This window comes from Thamnophis elegans, chromosome 1 (assembly GCF_009769535.1).
Source record: "Thamnophis elegans isolate rThaEle1 chromosome 1, rThaEle1.pri, whole genome shotgun sequence".
Classification (NCBI taxonomy): Eukaryota; Metazoa; Chordata; class Lepidosauria; order Squamata; family Colubridae; genus Thamnophis; species Thamnophis elegans.
The window spans coordinates 137,318,206-137,332,190 of record NC_045541.1 but is presented as its reverse complement, the minus strand read 5'-3'; the positions used below and the strand labels follow the sequence as shown (position 1 = coordinate 137,332,190).

General features: G+C 42.1%; 1 protein-coding gene across 2 annotated transcripts in view; it reads right to left on the bottom strand.

The window, feature by feature from the left end:
* The window catches only part of FLRT2 (fibronectin leucine rich transmembrane protein 2), an 82,021-nt gene extending 70,825 nt beyond the window's left edge, over positions 1-11,196 (bottom strand). The window contains exon 1 of one of the 2 annotated variants that reach the window (XM_032232602.1): positions 10,493-11,196. The gene's annotated coding sequence lies outside the window, so the exon portion shown is untranslated. Of the gene's footprint in view, positions 1-6,271; positions 7,112-10,492 lie in introns of those variants that run through there. The other variant, XM_032232592.1, reaches the window with a different exon arrangement.
* Positions 11,197-13,985: the final 2,789 nt, after the last annotated feature.

The window sequence follows — 13,985 nt, the reverse complement described above, 5'->3', positions numbered from 1 at the left end:
TCAATAACCCAACCAATTAACCTACAATTTCAAGATGTCTTTTAATGAAACACAAAGCACTCTGAATGTGATCTGAGTTGCAAACTTGATATTCATTACTTTGCACTTTAAAACACATCATTTATTTCATATTTTGTTGGGCCAGAATGCGGCTTCTGCCCTGAAGGGAAAGAGATAAAAACAGATTCACATGTTGCTTTGACAAATATTTGGTAAATACTTTCTCAAGATAGCATGTAATTGTTTGTGATTTGTGTTGGTTTAAATACATAATGGTCAAGAAACTTCAATGTTGAATGGTACAGCAAACATAGGCAATATTTTCAAGACATCTATGATGTGCTGTGTGAGCTATCTGTATGCTAAGTTTGCATGATCCTTCACTCACAAGGCGGCCTATGATTTCCCATTTGCTTCTGTTTATGAGACTGACACGTTCCACCAGCTGCAATTGAGAGTCATGTTTGGCATCATCAACCAATTTCTATCCTGATAAGGTCCTGGATTTTGTTTCCATTCTGGGCATTGACCTTTTACATCTGTGGATCTTGTATTGGCTTTTCAGAAGGTTTACAGCAGCTACCTTCAGATAGATATGTATTGTACATATGCATTGATTCAAATGGCACAAAAATATTGAAAGAAAAAAAAACGAAAGTTTGACACATTTATAAGCTTGATTTGGGGTCTGGTCTTAAGCAGTTTAGTCTGGGGCTTTTATACATTTTATACTTTGGCCCTTCATCACTGTTTAGCTGCCTACCACACTTTAAAGTAGCTACAATTTTAAATCAAGCTTGCAGTAATTCAATGAAGTATGCCTGCATCTAAAAAAAACCAGAAGACATTATGTTTTTAGTGGTGGAAGAGAAAAGTGATCTACATTTTCATACAAACTAATACACTTTAATTTTTGTTTTATTGAAGTGCTAAGAAATTATTTTTTAAAAGTCTGTATCTCAGAATTTCTCAGTGTAATTGTCTCATCAAAAATGTGCTATCTATATAAATACATGTATCAGGGAAAGGAACATACAAAATAACAAAATTGCTTGAAAAAAGTCTTATCAAACTAAATAGATTTTTACAGGGATTTTTCAATGCTTAAAATGAAATTGTAAAAGGTGAAAGGGATTTTTAAAAAGGGAACAAAAACTATAATCAAATGGGTTTTCCACCTGTCCACCCTTTATGCCACCATTATATTAGCAATTCTAATTGTCCCATTACATTCATACAAAGAATGGAAGCATATAGAATAAACACTTGACTTTATTCAGCCAGTCTTAATAGGATTTCAAGAAAATATTTGATGCTGTTCTTAAACATGGAAAAATTCTAACCAATTGAGTAACACAATATAAATTGTATGCCTGTTGAAAATATAGCTGCAGTATGTTCCATGGGATTCAGTTCAAGGTAACTTCTCTCTAAACTGGGCACTTTGTCCTTAACTTTGAAAAGTTACTTTAGTCTTTAAATGAATAAATTGATTCTGATGGTAATAATACTCAATGTATGCTTAACTGAGCAAAATCAGAGAAGAAATTGATTCCATGATTGTATAAAACAATCAGAAATAAAACATTCTGTAGTTTCTGATAGATTACCATATGAACAAAAGTTTATCAAAAACTGACTGGGTAATTATCAAACCTGTTTAAATATTACTTTCAAGCATTTCTGGGAAACTTTTAATTTTCGTGATAGTTATTACTCTACAAACTTTCACAGGCAAATACAATATTAATTTATCAGTTGATTAGCTATTTATAATAATTATGAATGACTAAAAACCCATATACAGTATATTATAACATCTAGGGAAATATTTCAATGAGAGTTAAGCAAAAACTAATCTTGTATGAAGCACGGAGAAAATATGGTGATAGGTATTCAGAAATATTGGGAGTACAGAATTCAGGTTTGCATCAATAGTTTTGACAATTGGAAGACTGGAATCTAAAGTGTATTGTCATCATAAAATTGTATTTGAATTGAAAAGAAATGGGTTCAGCAGTCTCAGAAAAAACAGCGTAATAAAAGTTTTTAGCATTCTATGCTTCAGTCCCTATGGATTAATCCCATGTAATTATTAGGTCTGTTCTGAATAAAGTTTTAAGTCATAATCTATGTGGAGAATAAAGTAGATTTCTTCTAAAATTCTGCTTATCCCAATTTCTATGCAGAGGAAAAGTATCCCATTAAACTAAACTAATGAGGTAATTTTAAACTAAGAAAGTAATGCAGATCTGGTCCCACTGAAAGCAAAAAAGAGGCTTTTAAGAAGCAATTTGAAAAGCAGGCAATTATTCTTTATAATATTTTAAATTAAGGATATTTACAAATTGCTTGAGAAACACCTTCAAATAATGCTAACAAAGAATTTTGTTTTAAAGATCTCACTAGTGCTGACTTTGGATTCGTTCAAAGAACTATGTCAGGAGAAGGAATCAAAGAGAAATAAAGCCAGTTAATTGTGTAAATCACCAGCCAAAGACCAAAGAACAGGAAGATCACAACTTGGGCCACTGACTGGAAATAATAAAGTGCATTGTACTAACTAAGCATTTTACGGGTTGACTGAACTTGAAAAAATTCTGGCAAGACTGGATTATTTCCCTTCAGGGTGCTAGTCTTTCCTAGGAAGCCAAAAGGATTTGTTTTGTTTTTAATTTATGTTAAAATGAATCAAGTCATAAGCATTAGTTCTTTATTTAAAAAAATAAAAAAACGAATATACAACTTATTTGCTGCTTTAAATAAATAATAGCATCAGTCTGGAGTAACTCTATTTAGAATAGCCACCATGAGTTCTTATATTTATCCCTCTCTCTTTCTCAATTAGACATGGGGAAAAGGAGGGGGAATTATTATTATTAATAATGCTGGGCATTTTTAAGCTTTTCTGATGTGAAGTAAAGGAAATGTATCAAAGAATAAACTCTTAAACAGACGTACTTAAAAAGAATGTGGTCTTCTGACACATTTAATGCCACTATATTATTCAGCAGTAAACCCAAAACATCATTTGCTAAATGTATTCAATTTTCAATTCACATTAATTATCTCAGTCATGAAATATGGATCTGGATGTAGGCAAGAGACAAATTAGTACTGGAAAGCTGGATTTAATAATGCTTTAAAAGGGAACATCTGTTAATAGCAATGCATTCCCTTGATCACCCGCTTGTATTCACAGCACAGGAAAATTTGTTTTAAAGCTATTACCTAAGATCATGCTTTCCCTGTATTCAGATGCTGATTATTGTACATCTTTACTAAGTAATTTTCCATGGATATGTTCCTATATGGAAATGATATGTAAAATCATTTAATCAACTAAACCTTTGGAATAAAGATTGCCAGAAAACTCAAACTGTATATTGTATTTTTTGACTGTAACAAGACAACCTGTCCTTATAGAACATTGTCCCCAGTGGCTGATTTTCTTCACATACCAACCGGATCCAAATTAGCTTGTATTAATCTATTTTTAATTGACAATACAGTGAATGCTCTGACAATATACTTGAAAATAAAAAGCAGAGGAATCACTCTTAAGTTATCAAGACCCCAAGCAGTTCAACTTTCTCTCTTTCAATCTACTGCATAGAAGAAAAAGTGGAGAGAACATGCATTGATTCTGTATACTTCTCACAGATAGAGGTCACTAATGGACTGAATTTGAATCACTGTGGCAGAAACCACAAAGTTATATGAAGGTAATCCAATGAAAAAATAAATTCATTTTCGCATTAAGAGCAGGGAGTACACATTGTTAACTAAGAAACTGCCCAATTTAAACAAAAACTTTATTTTTAGAGGAACAATTTCCTTTATTTGGAAGATGCAGCAGAAGAAAACTCCACTATTGTTCTTGAACGTTGGCTTATTTCTTTCCTACATTCCTATTTACCTATGCTTTCTGACAATTGTAAATATATCTGTGTTTCTGGTTCTTGCCTGAAATTGTAGTCTATGGCATGCATTTTCATCGGGGGTACAGATGAAGTTGTCTGCTGCATATAAGACTATTTCTGTATCAAACACTTCTGCCGACCAGGATATGATCATGGGTTACAGAAAGAGTTTAGATTAAAATTGCAGAGTAAAAGCCAAAAGTAGATAAAAATAACATTTCACAATCATTCTGCCTCTCCCACTTGTGTACATTCCAACAACTTCTTTAAGCACAGGATTTCCATAAACTGTCCACAGCATTTTGATTGGAGGCCAGACTGGAAGCAAAATATTATATAAACTAGATAGACAGATAGATAGAAGTACACTGATCTTCTAGGATGTAGCTTCCTCTCTTTCGTAACTACATTTATTATTTTAAAAATCATACTTTTGTTAGGTTTATTACTTACATACATACATACATACATACATACATACAGTGCTAGGCCTCATTAAGGTATCACAGGAAATTTGGGAAGTTGATAGACTCAAAATAGGCTTTATGGCATTCCTTGAGCAGTACAGTAGTGGGAGAAATTAAATTTAAAAAACCTGATCACAAAAGGAATATATGAACAGCTTAATAAGCAGGAAGAAAGAAGAGCTTTAGGAGCCAGAGATGGAATCTTACAACATTTAGCCAAATGTACATTAAGATAATGACCTCACATCTGAACATTTAAAAAAGCAGTTACACTATTTTTGGATTTTTTAAATAATAACAAGTTACAATTCTAAAATAAAGGCCACCACTTCTGAAGGATTGCCATTAAAGTTTTATTTCTTCTGAGCCAAAGATTATCTGCTACTGAATTGTCTTCTAAATTAGCAGAACCCATCATATTCTTTTGCTGTAAATGTCAAGGATGTGTAGCTTGCATTAAAAAAAAACTTAGTAGTCAGGTATGTTTGACAAAATACACATAGATTTTACCAAGGACCCATTTTTTCTCCAAATGGATTCCCAAATAACTCTGCAGAGAGGGATTCCCAATACACACCTTTCAAGGAATAAATCTATGAATGAACTGAGAGTCTTTCGTTTATCAAGGCATTTTTGAAGAATGACAGGTTCTGTTGCCTGCAGAAGATTAACTTTCTTCTCTAAATTGGTTTGATTGGTTTGTAAGCACAGGGGAGCTAAAAGGCAGTAAATAAACTTCTGGAATATGAATGCATGCAAGAGGGGGAAAAACCCAACAGATGTGTTTTTCCCCCATACATTAAAATGCCCTCTTTCTAATCCAAACCAAAGCAAAATAACCATTAAAAAAGTGTATGTTGTAAGGGGTGGGGAGAATCAGCCACTACAGAAATCTAATCAGCACTTTCTATATGCAAGCAAAGGGTTTTGCATGGATTTGTGCTTTGGAGTTCATTAGCTTATTGTGAGCCTTAAAACACATTTCCTCCATTAAAATTAATTAAAAGCTCCTGTTGACTGATTCTCTATTCCAAAGAAGAAAGTTGATAGCTTCTCCCTTAGTTTTCAGCTGGCATTTTATTTAATGTATGCTTTCACATTCTGCAGAGCCTTTTTTTTCAGCTGTTTCCTTCAAATGTCCCTTTCGCCTCTTAGCTTGATCAAAGTGATCAGCTCTGACCACTTACATGAAATTATTCTGCTGTGCGTTTGATAGACCTGAAATGCCATTTCTGCCTCCTCCTCCTCCAAGCCACCCAGTCTGGCTTTATTAATGAGAATCTGAAGAATAGCAAGGCAATTTACAAATCATTCCTGCATCCCTTTCATTGGAATCTCATAATACTCATCGTTTTTGATGCCTAGATTTCTTCTTAGGTTTAGAAACTACTCCATTTGTTCCTTCCTTGCAACTTCTCCTCCTCCTCCACCAGCACCATTCTGGGAAATATTCCCAGTCATTCAAGATGCACAGTCTTGGAGCCTGGTATCACAAATTGTGGGGTGTTAAATGGCAGGGGGGGGGATTAAAGGGGAGAAATTAGCAAACATGCTTCTATCTACATCCACCTGGGTTCTCACACTCTGGTTAAGAAAAACAGGGAACTAGTCTAGTTTCGAATGGCCGCCAGTTCCTCCAGTTGTCAGACAACTGGTTCTGCCTACGTGTAGGTCACTCTTTCACACACACAAAACGTCTCTTCTGGCAAAAAGAAGCGGAAATCTGGTGCCACCTTGACCTCCAGCCATTCGTTTACTAGGGGGTGGGAGTGGGGGGGGGGGGGCGAGGTCTGTTGTAATAGTCTGGCAAAAAGAAGCAACCTGCCTGAAGTGGGGAGAAATCGCTGAAACGAGAAGACAGAAGAGAAGCTCAAACTCTACCTGGCAGGTCTGGGTTAAGAGTCCACCTCCGACTCCGATGCTTATATAATCCCCCGGGCGCTTGTGGCGGAGCAGCACAGAGCAAACTTTGGCAGCAGCCGCCGGTTTCTGTCGGGCTACCTTGTGCCGGAGGGTCGACTGCAGCTTAGAAAAACAGGCGGGATCCCGACCTCGGCGCCCTAATTTCCTCCTCCTTCTCCTCCTCTTCTTGTTCTCCCCCGAGGGCTGGGGGCGCTTGCCTCCGGTGCCGCTGCGGCCAGCTCCGGCTCTGCGGAGCGCTTCCTTCTCTTTCCTTCGCCTCGCTCTCTTACGAGGCAGCGACCACATCCTCCCCCTTTCTCCTCCAACGCGAAGCCTGGGACTCCAGCATCCCCAAAGAATGCCCGGGCAGGCGCAAGCACGCGCACGCCTCTTTTCCCACCTCCCGGTTGGGGAGGAGGGAAACGGGGGGGGGGGGAGAGAAGCAGCGGGGCGCGCGCGAAAGAGGCGTCGAATCTCCCCCCCGCCCCCCCCAACCAAGTCCCAGGCAAAAGGGAAAAGGGACGCCGAGAGGAGGCGCGAGGCTGCCACGGAGCTTTTTTCTCCGGGTTTTCGGAGATCAGATCACCCAAGTATGCGGGACCCGGAGCAAATCACGAGAAGTAGCCCCGGGCACTTTGCAGAGGCGTGTGGAGCGGGAAGCGTGTGTCTTGAGGATCTCGTCCCTCTCTAGCGCAAAAGTCCCGGAGCCTGCTCTGGGAGAGCGACTCCTTCGCAGGTTGATCTTCGGCGTAATGAGGTCCCGGCTCTGACTCTTCCCAGCTAATGGAAGCTGCGCCCTTCCCCTTTTTCTCGCTTGAGACCCCGGGGAGATGTTTACAGTAATGAATTCAGCTGATAGCCATCTCGCGCTCTCCGCCTCTCGCGCTCTCCGGGAGTCCCGCCCATTTTTTTTTTTTACTTTAAAAAATGCATGGAAGGGAGGGCTGTAACCTGAAAGCTTTCCAAGAGGTTTAAGAGCCTTTTAAAAAAAGAAAGAAGAAAGACACCTATAACCTTCGACAAAAAAACCCCCAGTCCGCCTTCATTCCATTAGCGGCGTTTCTGGCCGGATTAGTTTCTCTCCGCCTATTTTATTCATTTGTAATTTGTTGTGGGCTCATCTTTCAGATAGAATACGGGAGACAGGAGTGAGTAGTAGCTCAGAGCTTTTGCCTTTAACTTCTCGGCTTCTTTGCCCCTTATTTGCGGACGGCAGCGCCGGCGAGGGCGCGCTTGCCTATGATAAGGGCTGTAATTGACCCAGCTGAGATTCCTTGGCGAAAGAACGATGGAAAGAAAAGGCCTCCCATCTGCTCAGAAAATCTTGGCTGAAGAGAACCTAGAAGTTTCTGGTGTTGTTAATAACGTTTTAAAATCCCATCAGCTCCCAAAATGCAAGTCACAACCAGTTAATTTTACTATAATTTTGAGAGGCCAGGAAGAAATTGAAACTTCACTTCCTTAGACTATCCTTTGAAAGAAGGGATTTGCAGCCAATAGGTTAAACCACCTTAGAGTAATTACCACAGAAAAAATGGGGGGAAAAGAGTCTCCACCAAAGGAGACCTGTACTCTAAGGAGCCTAGAGTGCTTTCCACTTATCTGAATTTTGTATTTAGCAAAATGTAATCATGGAATAGATTGATAAGTTCTTAGAGGGAAGAAATCTGTGTTATCTCCAGAAAAACCAAACATATATTATCTCTGCATGTCACTTTGAGCCTAACAATAGCACACAAAAAAGCCTTATCCTAAATGATACTGTTTTCAGTAAACCAGTTGGGAAGGGGGGAGGAAGAGAGACAGATTTTCAATCATCAACTCTCCAAACAGGAAAATGAGTACATTCTCACAATTTTAAAGCTATAGTGCTAATGTAGGTGACAGATAGAGAGGTTTGCTAGATCTTGCTGTTTAAAATATACATTATCCAGATTGCATATTTTACGTTATTTTAGTGCCAGGGATAGTAGAAAATCAAATTGGAGGAACTGATTGATGCCATGTGTCCGAACTTTTGGAGATATTTTATTTAAGCATTGGAAGGCCCTCACTATTTTTCTATTCATTTTGTCTTCACCTCTATCATTTAGCCTTCTAATGTGGTAGACCTAGGGAAGCTTGGGATATATTACATGCATTTTTTTCATAATTTGGCAACTGCAATGTCAAACTAATAAACAGAACAAGTGAAAGGTCTATCACAGAACCAACCCTACAGCAATTCTCAAATGTTAGGTGTTAGCTAACATAAGAATTCCATAGAAGAGAGCTATGTTAAGTATACTAGAACTTATTTTAAGGAGCCGGTGCAAGCAACTCGAACCAAGAGACACCACTGCAGCAGGCCTAGAACATTCAAACATCTTTATTGTGACAAGCCATTTCTTCCCTGCTGATTTATAGCATCGTCCTAACATCATTGTGGCTGTATAACTGTGTATTCATTATTCTTAGATCAGTGCGGCAATGGTTGAATGACACCATATATCATTAGTGAGGAAATGGCCAAAGCTGTCTAAACAGAAATCTTATACTGAGTCTAAGAAATGGTTGGCAATATTTCACTTGTCTTTCTGCTTCTTGTAGGTGTCCACACATTCTTCTCAGTGCCTCCCCCATCAGCCAGGTCAACATAGCAAACTAAGTCAGAGGATACTTTCAGTCTGTTAGTAACTGGCCTAAGAAAAAAATGTAGAGCTAGAGGCTAAGAGAAGATGGCTGGCCAACTCACTGATGGCCATAGCTAGCCCTGCAGTTACAACCACAGTATCTTCACCCTTGACTAAGAAAGTGTGATCACCATGTGGGCAGGAGTACCTAGTATTTTGTGGAAGTTTGTTATAGACCAATTTGCTTCAGGATTTATAGAGACTAGCAGTTCAAGCCTCTGACCTACACTAGATTGGGAACGGCTTTCTAATACTATAACACCTTAAAAAATCCCACAGCCAGCCTTGGAATGGCGTCTGGAGCCAGACACTATCACTAGTATTCCGGCTGCCCCAACAAACAGCTCTCGAAGTGCCAGAGAGACTCTGTTGCCTTGCCAGTGTAGAGGAATCCCCGCCCCCCTCGAGGGTCCGACCCACCTCTTGGAAACACGAAATAGCTGGTGCGCTGCCGAGCCCCAACGAGAGAAAGGGCGGTTCGGCGAGCTGCTACACCCAGCTCTGTCACTGGGAGAGCCTGGAGTTTGGCGAACGGAGCGGCTTCCGCTCCCTTCTACAATACGACCTTGCTTGTAGAAAGCTGCCACCGAATCGAGGCTCGAACTGTGGTTGGCTAGTTCGGTTTGCTAGTTCGCAGGACCTGGGAAATGTGGAAGACTGGAGGGCTGGAAGAATTAATCTCAGCCCTAGAGCATTGCATCTATCTTTCGTGGAGGCGGAAAAAAGATAATTTGCGAGACACGAGAGTGACTGATGGGAGAATAAAGGGGTTTATTTTCTTCAGCAGGGTACTGGGATGAAAAAAGGAGGGAGCTAACTAGGAAAAAAAAGGACCTAGAAGCATTGAAGTACTGTTTTCCAATTGATTAATTCTGCCCCTTGTTTGTAAGGTCTTTGTTTCTTTACACAAGGGATGAAGGAGGAGGAGGTCCCCCCCCAGTAATCACCCTCCCGTCTGAGTCAATAGCACCTATACTTATATAGTGCTTTACAGCCTTCTCTAAGCGGTTTGCATTTTACTTGTGTGTAAAAATCCTTTTGAACTCACCCAAGCTGCTTCACGACTGGGTACAGCCAGGTTTCAGCGGCGCAGCCAACAAGCGTACAACACACACACACACACACACACACACACCCCTCCTCTCTTAATCCTAAACCGCACGGCGGTTTAGTAAGGGAAAACACACTTCAGCTAGCGACACATGCCAGGACCCACTAGTCGTGGATCTTTTGGAGGGAAGAAACAGAATTTTGGGGTGAGAAAAATCGATCCTCTCCATTGTGGTGTTTGGCGTGTTTCAAAGTGCCGATCTGCCCCTACCCAATTGAACCTGCCAACCTCTTAAGAACCTAATCTCTTTCCCTTCCTTCAACCGCAACTTTAAACTTTGGCGAAACGCGTTCCGCTAAGTTCTTGGCTTATTCATTTCTGGATCGCTCGCTTGATCTTTCTTCTAGCGGGTGGGGGGGAAGGAAACCCCGCAAGGGAGAGACATTTTTTTAAAAAAAAAACCGATGTCGTTTTTACCTGTGGAGAAGACGGTCGCGCGGCTGGTCTGCAATTGGATCTCACCCAAACCCCACTGGGTCAGGAAGGTGGAGAGCGAAGCAGCTCAGTCCCGACATTGTACTGGTTTAAGGATCACCGCCAAGGTCTGGCTTGGTTCCATAGCTGGCAAGAGTCAAGCTCGTCCTCATAACCACACCGCTCCGAGCGAGCGTGAGAAGGCGATTCCCCGGAGATGCTCGCTCACCCGGGCGTTCAATCGCAGCGCCCAGCGATGCCAAGTCCGACCGGTAAGCTTTGAAATCTTCTGACCCCTCTTCCTCACCCCCAACAGCAGATTTCTCCGGCGAAAGTCGAGGTCTGGGTCCTAAACCAAAACGCGGTTGAACGTTTTTCCCAAACGAGCCGAGAGAGAGTAGCTGCCACAGCGGCGGCGGCAGCCACACGCCGCGTCGCCTGCCTCGAACGCGCAGCGCCTTCCTCGAAACTCCGCCGTCTAGCAAAGAGCGGGAGGCAGCACCGGCCGCTTAACCCTTTGCGGGCGTGACGCTAAAGGAAGAGAGGAGCCGTGTTCCAACGTTCCTCCTGCCGGGAACGGGGTTTTGTTATGACTGGTCCCACCGCGTCTGGAGACAGACTTGCTTGAGGAACAGGCACACACACACGCACGCAACACTCTCAAAGTGGCGGGGGGGGAGGCGGGAGGAGGAGGGAAGTGAAGTCCCACCCCGGGCAGAATTGCTTTGCGGATTAGTCGTCCCTTCTTTGGAAGGAAAGGAAGGAATGAATGGCAGAGCTGAACTGTGTCTTAACTCGGGAGCATGGGAGGAGGGGAGGTCGAGTGACATCACGGTTTAATGAACCTTCCCACCTGCTCATTTTTTCGCCTCACTATTTTTCACCTGGGCGGGTGTGCACCCGGTGAAAGAAAAACAGTCCCGATCATTTTCCGGGACTAGTCCCCCCCTCCCCAAAAAAAAAATCATTGCGCGCCAAAAGAGTTTGGCGAAGGCGTTTTAGCTCAAAGGTCTCCCTTTCTCTCTTCAAATAGACCTAAGAGGAATCAAAGTTTTCTTGAACCTCCTCGATCTGCTTCGGTGTTCGGAGATGGGATGCGAATTAAAAATTGATCTACGGTGTTGAGTACACCTTGGAAACTCCTTTGGTGGCGTTACCTCGTTCCTACTCCACATTTCCTAGAGCCTCATATGCCTCCATTTATAGAGCGACTATTGTTTTCCTGCTTAATCCAGCTCCAAGCCATAATTGTTAATTTCTTGCATCCTTCCTCCCCTCCCCTCCCCTCCACCCACCCACCCACCCCATTTCTGGTCAGTCTGCACATACTGTACGGCCACGTTAGCTTTGACGTGCCAGTAGTTTTTTTGGGGGGGATGTAAATGCATGTGCATCACTATGCTCCAAATTACAACACACTTCATTGGCCAGCCTGGACGTCAAGGAGAGTCTGGAAAAAATCTTTCTCCAATTCAGCCACAACTGAATTCAGAGGCAGGAGAAATTTCCAAGCTGTAAACCCTGCGGCACGCATCTTGTTCCTTTCGATCTCTCTCTTCCCAGCCTAATTCCAACCGAAGACAAGAAGGTAGCTTTGCCTCTCGGGTTCGTTGGTGTGTGTGTGGTGCGCGTGTGTGTCCGCGCGCGCGCTCGTGTTGTGTGTACATTTGCTGGTATGGAAGCTTCGAATTCCTCAAGATAAATTCGTCTCGGGGGGTGGGGGGAATACGGGAGAGGCAATTGGCGAAGAACGCGATTTCTCCGGGACACAAGCAAGAAGCCGTTTGCAATAAGGGGCCTTGGGAGGCGAAAGGAGACCAGGGGAGTGCAGGCGATCGGAAGGACCGTCGCTGAGCTTCCCTTGTGGAAGGGCGGGAGGGAATCGTCCCGTTGCCCTCGAGAGTTGTTTTTTTTATATTATTATTATTATCCGAGCTGAACCTCTTCAAGCAAGACGTGGAAACGACGACGGCGGAATTGATACGCGCGGCCGCTGCGCGAAAAGGACAAGGGAAGAGAGGCGAGCGGGAGCGCGGGGTTTGAACCTCCGCGCTGCAAATCCCTCGGTTTAGCCAAGGTGGCAGTAGAGCATCAGAGGCTGGGAGGAAGGCGCCTTCACTTTGCAGCTCGCAGCTCCGGGGAGAGCCGACAAGCGAGGACATATTCGCCTTAGCCGCCTAAGCCCACGCTTCTTCCCCTTTGGCTTTCATGTGGAAGATTTATCTCTCTAAATTCCCCCCTCTCCGCTTTTTATTTTGTATTATTTATTTGTCTTGGCTATGGCTCGATCACTTAGCATTTTAAATCCTGCTTTAACACAAGAGCTGTTTTGTACCGTAATTCTTGTTCGGATCTTTTTCCGTAGTTGGCAAAAATCACCCAGGAGAGGTCGAACTGGATGTGGGAACTGGAGCGGGCGATGTGTGGCCCTCTAGATGTTGCTGAACTCCTAGAGGCTCTTCCCATTATCCATAAGAAAATCAACCAAGCTGCATGCAGAAATGGACCAAACAGGTGCTCTTTGTTGACCGATTAATCAAGTCATTCATAAGGCTGCAGTCGTCCTCTATACAAGCTCTCTTGGGTTTAATCCAGCCCAGCTTTCTCAGAGCCATCCAGTCTCTTCCTTCAAGGGGAGGGGAAAATGAAAGTCACTTCGACTTTCTTATGGGGAAGAAGAATGAACCCAAACCAAATGTAAAATAATAGTGTGAAATTCAATCAGTATATAAAGCAGAGAAAGAAACCTGTGTCTCTACAGCTGTGGTAGAAACTACCCTTTCTGGCAATTCACAATAATGGCTAGGCTGCTAGAGACACAGCTCAGCCCCTGTCCCTACCCCTGATCTAATGATGAGGGAAAAAAATGTTACCATGGAAATGGTGTGTGTGTGTGTGTGTGTGTCATTGTGTGGGGAAGGGGAAGGGGGAACTATCTTGAAAGATTCCCTCCTACTAAAATAAAATAGGTAAAGGAAGGCGTCTGCTCTGGTGGAAAATAAGCAATCTTCAAAAGGCTACCAACTAAGTGATATCGACTGATCTTCAGCTGAAATAAAAAACAGTGTAATCTTCCAAGTATGTATGTTTTGGGACTATATGAAAACAGATCATACATGTTTTATAAAGAAATAATTTATATTTTTATTAATAGCTCTTGCTAGTGAGCAGTATGAACTAGCAGCTATTTTTGTATTTGGCAAACAAAGGTTTTTTTTAAAAAAAAACTTCATTATTAGTATGAACAAATAATCTAGAATTTGGCAGAAAACCAGGATTAATATTGCATTGCAATTGAATCGGAACACAGAACCCTAATAACTTGCTGCATCACTTGAGGTTTTTAAGAGCAGGTTGGACAGCTATTTGTCGTATAGGGCCTCCTGGCTGAGCAAGCAGTTGGACTAGAAGACCTCCAACTTTCTTCCAAATCTGTTATTCTGTTAAAGTGAACTTCTAAGATCAGCCTTGGCTATATTACAGACTCTACACTGGC